Here is an 11714-nt window from a genome sequence, read left to right as displayed (position 1 = left end):
TAACTGACCTATGATATTTAGTGGTAAATGTTTTCCAAAAAGCGCTTAAAATTTGACAACAGTTTCTAAACATGCTAATAAGTGGGAGTGGGTTAGCCTAAACCTTCCTGCTATGTATCATTTTCCAAAGCTAGTGTTGGATCATTAAATTTAGAAAGGATTTCCTTCTTAGAACAAAGTGATTTATTAGATGTAGATAAATCTAAAGGTTGTTGGTTGAGAGTCACTTGTAGGTCCTCAAAATGCTCATGAGGGCTAGATAGTTCATCTTATATCTTTTGAAAAATGGATCAATGATCAATAAAAATTTCCATTGTATATGATTATATTTTAACAACAGAGTAAAAACTTCCTCATGAAGTTGTTGCATCTACTCCATCAGTTGACACTAAATTTACCAAAATGGTGAGGCATAATAGAAATTCCTTGAAAAAGTCTCTTTCTTAGGAGCATCAACTTCAAATTCAAATTCAAATTCCACCAAGGGTTTATACCAACCTAAATACAGGCCCAAAACAAACTCAACAAAATTTCAATGACAAAATAAAAGGGAATGAAAGAACCCAACATGACTACCAGACATAAAGCATTTCTAAATATTGCATTGAATTGACAAAGAAGGGGCTTACCACTTGCATGAATAAGTAGAAATGTTCCTATATTTGTATTCCCATTGATGCATTGGTTTTCATCCTAAATGTTCTACCTCAACCACTCCATGTGAAATATCAAAAAACGGCAACAAAATTCTACTAATCTAGGCCTTACTTTCCATTAAAAATCCAATGGAGTCCAAAAAACAAGTTGAAGAGAGGAGCCTACACTGGGGAAAAAAGGTACATAGAAATAAATTGAAGTGAATTATAATGAATAATAATGTCACACACCTTGCAACGCTGAAGAACTGGGAGGTAATATATGTGTACCCATAAATCTATCTACCTTCCTATGGTCATTGCGATGTTTTTTGCAAGGAAATAGTACAAACCACAATTAAAATTTAATTCCTAATCATGATATAATCTCTTCCAAATAACCTAAATCATGGAAATGACATCTGAAATCACTACCAAAATATTTCCACGTGGAAAGCTATGCCCAAATCCCTTGTAATACTCAATCAAATAGGGCCCAAAAGCCCTAAAATGTGTCATTTCTAAGATGACAAAAGACCATCTTGAATTATTATTCACAGAGTTAATGAAATTAGAAAGGAGGTGGTCATGAATATTATTTGATATGACCCCTTACATGTTGTTGGCACCGGATTCACATACCCAAAACTCAAACAAGCCCTAACAAGCACTCGGAAGAGGAGACTAATATTATCTTTTTGAAACACCACTTGACACACTTTCTTTTCAAAATTTGATAATTTTTAACCCAAAACAATTTCATTAAATAATGTAATATATTTTTTGTTTGTCACTGATTAATATTTTACCCAAGGCCAGGGATGTGCCTTGATTATCATACTTATCATCTTCACTATTATTCTACCTCAACACATGGTACAATTTGTAAGAATGAAAATTCATAATAGGGCTCAAACTTGCTTAAGAATTTTCTTCAGATACATATCCTTTGGAAGAATTCTTAGTACCATATGATAATTTTAGAGTCCCTAATATTCACAAGGTTAAAAATATTGTGAGAATGGGCCAAAGATAATACTTGAAGGAGAGCATAGGCTTGAGCCTAATTATTTGATCTCAATAGTAGACCCCAAGAAAAGGTTTATTATGTAGTTCGATTGGAGTAAAAGATAACCTTTCCCCCCTCTGCCTCTCATTCCTACCACCCCTTGGATGCTTCTGATTGTAACCCCTCAAAATCTACATAAAAGATAGGTTGAATAGTTATGTTTTTTCATTTTTCTATGGATGGAATGCTGCCACTTTAGCAACCATTGTAGCTAGCAAAGCATTGATTGCAACAACATTCTCAATCATAAAATAATCCATGCCTCTTAGCTGCTTCCCTCAAGTGAAGATTTTGCATACCTCCCAAAATTACGAGGGTCAAATCTATTCACCTGAAGTTAACTATGTTCTCATGGTTATCTACATTGCAATTATCGTAGGATTCTGGGATGGAACACAAATTAGTAATGCAAATGGTAAGAATATCCAAATTTATATTTGACAACAGAATTTGGTATTTCTTATGGATTCTTTTGAGTTTCCAAGGATAATTTTAGGTGTTTGGTGGTGCAGGGGTTGCAGTTGTTGGGGTTATGTTCATTACAATGTGCATAGTAACCTTGGTCATGCTTGTGGTTTTGAACATACATGTTTTTCTTATACTACCCTTCATTCTATTTTTTTGCTATCTTTGAAGGCGTTTATCTATCATCTATATTGAATAAGTTTCCACAAGGAAGTTGGTGTCCCTTCCTAATTTTCTGACCATAATCTTCTCTTGGAAATATGGAAGGTAGAAAAAGTATAAAAATTTAGCACGAAGAAAACTCAGCATAGAAGTTTTGAATGGATTGGTTACCCGAGTGAATTCACATGTACCAGGAACTTGTTTCTTCTACAGTGACCTTATTTCTGGCTTACCATCGATTATTGAACATTATGAAAAGAATGTGGGGTCTCTGCATGAAGTTCTTGTCATTGTCATCATAAGAATGATTCCAGTCAAGACAATGATTTTTTCGGAGAGATTTATAGTTGGAAAACTAGAGCCAAAGAGTGTATATAAATGCATAGCCCAATATGGCTACAAAGATGCCCCAAACATTGAAGGATCTGAATTTATCAACCAGGTTGTTGAAAGCATAAAAGACTATCTCAAGCTCAGAGGAACTCATTCCTCCTCACATGACAGAAGTTATGCAAGCAGAAATACATTGGTAGAAAGTAACTACTCTGTAGATGAGGAATTGCAGTAGCTTGAATTGGCAAAGAATACAAGGGTTGTGTATGTTCTAGGAAAAATCACATTGAAGACTAATAAGAGCACTGGTCCTTTTGAAGGATTACTGATTGACAAGCTCTACAGATTTCTCCAAAACAATTGCAGGTTTACTCTGTCTACCTACCATATACCACCTGCACATTTAGTTCAAGTCGGAATGGTGCAAGAAATTTGGAGTTTGTTCACACAAAACTATTAGAAGACAATGAAAACATAATATTTTACTCATAATAAAGCTTTTAGGGCCGTAAAGTTCCTAATCACTGGAAAATAGGATATAATTTTGTAATATTGTTACTATTTTAATAGATTTAGAAGATTTTAAAATGCGAATTTCCGGTGAGATCAAAAGAAATGAGCATTGAGTTTTTTACCATCTCTGCAATAAATCATGCATCATTTAGAGTGAACTAGTACATACATGTTTTGTGACGCTGGTAGAATGGAAAAAAATGATAACAGTTCATTACTTTTCAGTTTCAATCCTTCTTTTACACTAATGCTCTTATCTTTTGATGAAATGAAGAGCCTGGTAAATTAAAATTTTCAAGAAATCCCAGGTAGAGTTTTTTAAGAGGGTATTTTAAATTCTAATAGTAACTCCTTTTTATCCTTTGTCCTTCGAAATTTGTACACTCTTGAGTTGTCTGGGGCTAAGTACCAGTTCATGTGTTACAGGCAAGCCACCAAACAACACTTTTCCCATGTTGGGTCCCTTCAAATTCTGAATCTAAGAAGCCCCATAGGAGCAACAAAATGAAAATGATACCTAGAAAATCACTCTTCTTGCCTAAGCCACCAATCCTAGCAAGGCTTAAGGAGGACCAACAATAACTATAAGGATCCCATGCTTCCACTATACTCTCTATTGCTTTATGATCCAATATTTTTCTCATCTTATCTTTCCATTTTGTTTTGAATGCGGAGTCTTTACAGCCTGCAATATAGTGTGCTCTAAGCCCCTATAGCAATATTCAAAATGTGGCTACGTTTGCTTTACAGTATCTGTAGATGAGGGTATGCCCCCTTTTTCTGCTATAACAGAGAGCTGGGCTTTTGCTATGAGTACCTCATAAAACTCACCCTCATATGTCAGTTGCAGTGTCTTATTTGGGGACAAGAACACAAGTCCTTGAGCTGCAGCCATGGTTTTAATACCAATCTGCTTTTGACTTCTTCCTTGCTTGGTAGCAATTTACAAAAATCTCTATAACCCAACAACCAGTATGTTTGAAACCTGTTCAGATCAAACACTGATATATCAAGGGTTTTCAAATAGGCATCTCTGAAATTTTGGAAAAGAAATTGAAGCATTTGGCAAGTTTTGGCCTACTACTCATAAACATCAATCCGAAAAAGGGGTATGTGTTGTAGTATTTGTAAATGAGTAAACATTTAAAATTTAGTTTTATATGAAAAAAATATTTAGTATGCATAACGAAACATTAAATTAAAATAATAATAATAATAATAAAACAATTTAATTCAATTTATTATATTAATTTTTCACTTTTATATTAACAAAATTATAAACAATTTTTTAGAAAGGAATCATATTATTAATGCTTCATCTTCATAACCATTAAAATTTCATATTAAAATTTAATTAACATGTTTTAAATTTAATCTAAAACTTACTATAATGGATATATTGTACTCAAGAAAAAGGGGTTTGGTGCAGTGACCATTCCTATTCTACCCAGCACGTAGAACAATGGAGTTGTGTTAGGACTTCATCTGTAATACTGGGTAATTGGGTCTCTCAGACACATTTACTGTATATGATATGTGGCCTTTTTTTGGAGTTTTGTTAGGACTTGATCTATAATATTGGGTAATTGGTTCCCTCAGCTGACACATTTACATTTACTGTATATGATATGTGGCCTTTTTTGGTCTGTGACAGGCAGGGGAAGATAGTATTCGTATCGTATGTTGTCGGATGGGGTCTTTTTCAACTTATTTCATCGAAGCAATTTTTTTATTGGTAGGCACTTTAGGCCTTGCTGCCATGGGATTTGAATGGAAATGAGTGGGCAGAGGTTGTCAGTTAAGCTTATGGTTGCTACTTTCTAGCATTATTTTTAACTATCTTTGACAAAAGTGTATCTTTATGATACATTTCAGCCATCATATACAATCAGAGGTATAGATTTTCGATGATATTTCAACTTGTTATTTCATTCTAGTTGCTCTTTCTTGGGCAATCTCAGTATTGTCAGAGGGGTTTAGTTGAAGATAGACAAATTGGAAATTTGATAGCTATCACAAGTGTTTCTACTAAGCAGGATTTGCTAAATAATGCAAATATAATTTGCATTGGTTGTCCTAAGCATGTTCTGTGCATATGTTCCTTATAAAGTTGTGGCTTGAACCATAATTTGCATTTCAAGCCTTTAAAAGTGAGTGTTACAGAACATGAATTGGGATATTAAAAACACAGTGAAATTTTTATCCAAAATAAAGTTCACGACATCTCATATGAAGTTAGTAGAGAAAAATGTCATTTTAATAGAGTTTTGGCAAGTTAAGGAATTTGTGCATCCCTATATCTACGAAAATTTCACCGAGAGTTTGATTTTAGTGAGGAGTTTGATGGCATTCACTTGTATTTTTGGAAACCCCTAGTTGACAGAACCACGTAGTAGGAAAAGGACATTTAATTTTTACTCGCATGATGGTAAATCGAATTATACAACAAATAAAATCATATTTATAGTCAGTGGAATATTTTGTGACAACTAGCAACCTTGTGTGCCCTCTTTAAAAGTGACAATTCATTCTTAAATATGTAACATATGGAAAAACAAAATCTCTAAATACAAAACAAAAAACTTAAAATAATGTACAAAAACATGTTCACATAAACAACAACTGCTACATGAATAATGGATAACCTCTATATGACATTGACTATAACTCATTATCATCCACCCTTGCTTTCAAGAATGTCCATTCACATGTTTCTATTCTTCCACACACTACTATTACTTATCCATATTCAAAACACACATAACTAATAGTTTCAAGTGTAACTTTCAACAATGTCCATTCACATGTCACTATTCTTCTACACACTATTATTTAAAAAATATCTATATTCAGCATACACATAACTAACAATTTCAATTGCAACTCATTATTATCCACCCTTGCTTTCAACAATGCCCATTCACATGTCCCTATTCTTCCACACTCTATGCCTTACTGCTTTTTCTTTGCAACATCAGGTGCAAATGCTAGTATAAAATTTTGGACGATCAGATTAAATCTGAAGCGAATATGCTTCGTCTCACAAGCATATCTATGGTTCTGCTGCCAGGGAGCAGGAAGCGAACTGCGGAAAATGTTAGATGTTATTTTTTGAATGTAATATATTTGAAATGATGATTGCCTGTATGTTTCATTTCACCCATGACCTTCGTGTAGCGATCATGGACGAGAGCAATTGTTTGATTTCAGTGCACCGCCAGTGACCATTCAACGCTCCCGCCATTCACCTCTGCGTTTCATTTCACCCATGATTGTTTTTTGTAACCACTCCGGCTACAGTCGAACCGACGAGAAGGCCAATCATCAGGGCCCTACTCGAATCTCTCTTGGACATTCGTGCTCCAACAAAGGCTATAGTGAGAAACGACTCAGGCAAGATCTCCGAGCAGAAATTTCAGTCCAAAATACCTTGAATCTGTCTTTGTAAGAAGTTTTTATTTGCAGGGTTTCATTTCAGTCATCATAATTGTTCTCATCCAGATCTGAACCTAATTCGTTCTCACAGGTGTCAAATTCGATGGCTATGTGATTCATTGTCTTTCAATTTGTAGATGGATCGAATGCGCCATGCTCACATAAGGTCAATCTAAATTGGAAAATATTCTACACACAAAGGATCTTGCCTTCACACGAGGTAATTTTAATCTTGAGCCGTGTTTTTACATAACCGCTGAAATCAACGAAGCTTTTCCAAAAGCTGAAAAGACCATTGTGATACACTTAACCACCAACGCGGAGACAAGCCATGTCAAATATTGGAACCATGAACCAGAACGTTGGGAATGCAACTACGAAGATAGAGCTTTCAATCATATTAAGTTTGTTACTTATTCAAATTTGTAATCTCTATGCCGCGTATTCAATTTTGATAAGATATTTTGACGTGTGAATTTATATTAAATGGATGGTGAACCTATTGATTTGCTTGGCAACAATGATTCATTTCTATTGTGGAAATTTTCCATCTCAATGGATGTTATCATTTTTTTCCTAGAAAATAGTGCTTTCATTTACCATGGATGTTTTCTCTTGGATATGCACTAATTTTAAATTAATTGAACTCCTATAAAAGAACATGCAGAAGTACCAAATTCTAATGCAAACAATTACCAACGACAAATTTTCAAAAGTATAATGCAAGCCAGTGCTCGATTTAGGTACAAGGATAAACTGCATATAGTGACACCGCAAAAATCTTTTCAATCATCAAACTTCAGGTTTATCTGCCAATTTTATGGCGGGCAACAAGAGCAACAAACCGAACCTTGATAGGTGCCACAGAGCGTGAACATCCACACTATTCACAACGTCGATTCTCCTTTGAAAGGATAGTATCTGGACTCTTCCAACCATTGCATATCCTATATATTAATTGATATATCTTCTTAAAATACCCTCAAAATTCTTACGGGCGAACCTTCCCTTAATAACCAACCCTTGTCGTCCGTTAAGAGAACCACTTGTTTCTATTTCTGCAATCAACAATGTCATCACATGTTTTGGCTGTCCCCCCTCTTTCATCTTTTTCGCTTTCGTGGTTCTCCTGGAGCCTTCCTATCTCCTATGGTTTATCCCTCTTGCTCTGGACTCTTTCCAATCCTTCTCCTGTGTATTTTGTGTCGCTCTATTTTTTCCTCATTGATATTGGTATTTATTATTATAAATAATATTTATTTACTTATTATTATTATTATTATTATTGTTATTTTTTTTTATCTATTAAAGAATATATATTATTATTATTTATTTATTTGCTGATTTTTATTATTATTATTTATTTGATTTAACTAGCATCTTTCATTTACCTTGTTTGTAAAAAAAATAGGTCCTCAATTTAACTAATTCCCACATAACTTTTATCTTAATAACCTAATATTATAACTTTAATATATATATATATATATATATATATATATATATATATTAATAAATAATTTAAATAAATAAACTAAATTAAAGTTTTTAAAACTAACCATTAAAATTATTTTATTTATCTATATATTTCTACCTAATTTAACTTATTTCCATAAATAAGAATAATAATAATAATATTAAAATAATATTAATATTAAATTAATAAATAATAATTTGACTACTAATATTATTAATATATTAATATCAAGACTATATTACTAATATAATATTAATTATATTTAATAAATAATTTAACTATAAAATTTACCTATATTAAGACTATATTATTAATATATAATAATAAATAATTTAATTAAATTAAATAAATTACATTTTCTAACTAACCATTTAAATTATTTATTTATAGTTTTAACCCTAACTTTTTATATATATATGATTATTAATAAATAAATTAATAAATTACTTTTTAAGCTAACCATTGAAATTATTCTCGTCCTTAACAACCTATTATTATACATGTATTATATTATTAAATAATTTAAATAAATAAGTAAATTATCTTCTTAAACTAACCTCTAAAAGTATTTTATTTATTTATTTATTTATTTATTTTTATTTTTTTTAATAACCTAATATTATAACTTTAATATATATATATATATATATATATATATATATATATATATATATATATAATTATTAATAAATTAATTAATTAATTTTTTAAAACTAACCATTAAAAATATTTTATGTATTAATATTAAAAATAATAATAATATTAAATTAATGAATAATAATTTGACCTGGGTCCTAAGGTCAAAAGTAGCCGTTGTTCGATTTAGCCGTTGGAGTCTCTGCTCAGACTATTTAACATGCTAAGCTGGATCTATTTCTTCAACTTGTCCTGACGATGAACCACACTTGTTGGTTCGAAACGCGTTGACAAAGGTCTTTCTATATGTGATTTACGCTGAAGCTCTTCTTATATCTATAAACTTGTCCTGACGATGAACCACACTAGTTGGTTCGAAACGCGTCGACAAATGTCTATCTACATGTGATTTACGCCGAAGTTATTCTTTCATCCATAAAATTGACAAATATAGTCTTTTTGGTACCCTCGTGAAGGACTTGAGGTGGCCCCATAACAGTTCTACGCTTTTCACCAACAAGTTCTGGATTGTTCTCATGCAAAATATTAAACACTTTGCCAAGAAAATCTTCATATTTGTAATCTCGAACAGTTCCCTTCGAGGGATATCGAGCTTGCAAAATAATACCCTCCCCTTCTTCATCCAAATAACGTCTTTTGTGCTATCAACATTATCATCATCTTGAAAACTTCCTTTCACAAGCTTCTTTTTCTTTCTCCTCAACCCAGTGAATACAAAATTAGTAGCAAAAAAACATTTTGAATTTTGATTGTAATAATTAAGATGGGATATAAAAGTCATGACTCCGTTCCAATTGGTTTTTTTTAATGCACTCAAATTTTGACAACGTGCCATCTTAAACTAAATAAAAACAAAAAATGCTTATAGAAGATTGATGCATTGGAATAAGAAATCAAAGATAGAAAGGAAATTAATAATGAGAGATCGACGATGGTCAATTATAGTAAATCATGGTAAACTATAGTCAATCATGGTCAACCATTGTCTACCATGTTTTATAAATTCAATTATGGTCAACCATTGTCTACCATGTTTTATAAAGTCAATCACGGTCAACCATAGTTCAATGTCATTGTGCTACAAATATTGTCTCAATGTGAGAACCAACCATGGTCATCCATGGTCCAATGTCGCATTGTGACAAAGATTCTCCTTATTTGAAAATCACTCATGCTCAAGCTGGTCAACCATTGTCCAACATCACATTGTGATAAGGGTTCTTTAAATATCAAAATCAAACATGTTAGGCCAGGTTTATTTTAGTGTTTATAATATTTATCTTAGGGTTTATATACCATGGCTTTATAATATTAGTACCTTCGGTTTAATATTATTCTAGCCAAGTCAACCATGGTCCAATGTTGCATTGTGACAAATATTGTCTTCATATGTAAATCAACCATGGTCTCGAATGTCACATTGTGACAAAAATTGTCTGCATATGAAAAGCATGGACAATCATGGTCAACCATGTTTATTTTAGCATTTATAATATCAATCCCTTGGGTTTATTGTTCATTTGGATTTATAATATCAATCATGGTTAATAATGGTCAATCGTAGCCATGTATGGTCAACCATGGTCAAATCTCGCATTTTAATAAAAATTGTCTACATATGAAAATCATGGACAATCATGTTCAACCACGGTCGAACATCACATTGCAACAAGGGTTGTCTCCATATGAAAATCAACCATGGTAAACCATGGTCTAATGTTGCATTGTGAAAAAGATTATCTCGATATGAAAATCAAGCATGTTCAACTATGGTCTAAAGTCACATTGTGACAAAGACTGTCTTGATATGAAAATCGACCATGGTCTAACATCACATTATGACAAAGATTATCTCGATATGTAAATCAACCATGGTCTAACGTCACACTGTGACAAGAATTGTCTCAATATGAAAATAAACCATGGTCAACCATATGCTTATAATATTTATCTTAGGGTTTATATACCTTAGGTTTATAATATTCATTCCTTGGGTTTAATATTATCCCCTTGGGGTCATAATCCCTTGGTGTTTTAGTATTAATTCATTGGGTTTATAATATTAATCCCTTGGGTTTATAATATCAATCATGGTCAATCATAGTGAGGCATGGTCAACAATAGCGAGTCATGGTCGAATATTGCATTATGACAAAAATTGTCTCCATGTGAAAATCATGGACAATCATGGCCAATCATGGTCAACCATGTTTTATAGAATGAAACATGGCCAACCATGGTCAAATGTCGCATTGTGACAAAGATTGTCTCGATATGAAAATCAATCATGGTCAGCCATGGTCAACCATGGCCAACGTTGCATTGTGACAAAGATTATCTCAATATGTAAATCAATCATGGTCTCAAATGTCGCATTGTGACGAAAAATTTCTCGATATGAAAATATACTAGGGTTTCCATCATCTAATGTCGCATTATGATAGATATTGTCTAGATATGAAAATCAACCTTGGTTAACCATTGTCCAACATCACATTGTGACAAAGATTGCCTCGATATGTAAATCAATCATGGTGAACCATGGTCTAATGTTGCATTCTTATAAGAATTGTCTCAATATGATAATCAACCATGGTCAACCCATGTGTTCATAATATTTATTTTAGGGTTAAATGCCTTGGGTTTTTAATATTTGTCCCTTGGGTTTAATATTATTCCTTTTGATTCATAATCCCTTTTGCTTTTAGCATTAACCCCTTGGGTTTATAATACCGATCCATTGGGTTTATAATATTAACCATGTTTAATCTTGATCAATCATAGCCAACCATGGTCAACCATGGGTGGATGTTGCATTGTGACAAAAATTGTTTCCATATGAAAATCATGGACGATCATGGTCAACCATGGTCGAACATCACATTGTGATAGATATTGTCTCAATATGAAAATCAACCGTGGTCAACCATAGTCAACCATGGTGGAACGTCGCATTGTGTCAAAGATG

At 32.6% G+C, this 11714-nt stretch overlaps 1 pseudogene; it reads right to left on the bottom strand.

Moving 5' to 3' along the window:
- Window positions 1-7417: 7417 nt before the first annotated feature.
- LOC149175701 (eukaryotic translation initiation factor 2 subunit beta-like) lies at window positions 7418-9527 on the bottom strand (annotated as a pseudogene).
- Between the last annotated feature and the right edge of the window lie 2187 nt (window positions 9528-11714).

The sequence above is a fragment of the Pinus tabuliformis genome, chromosome 4_1, assembly GCF_031772625.1.
Source record: "Pinus tabuliformis cultivar Carrire ecotype Pingquan chromosome 4_1, CPIR1, whole genome shotgun sequence".
In the NCBI taxonomy this organism is placed as follows: domain Eukaryota; kingdom Viridiplantae; phylum Streptophyta; class Pinopsida; order Pinales; family Pinaceae; genus Pinus; species Pinus tabuliformis.
Note: the sequence above shows the minus strand (reverse complement) of the source record. Positions and strands in the feature narration are given on the sequence as shown.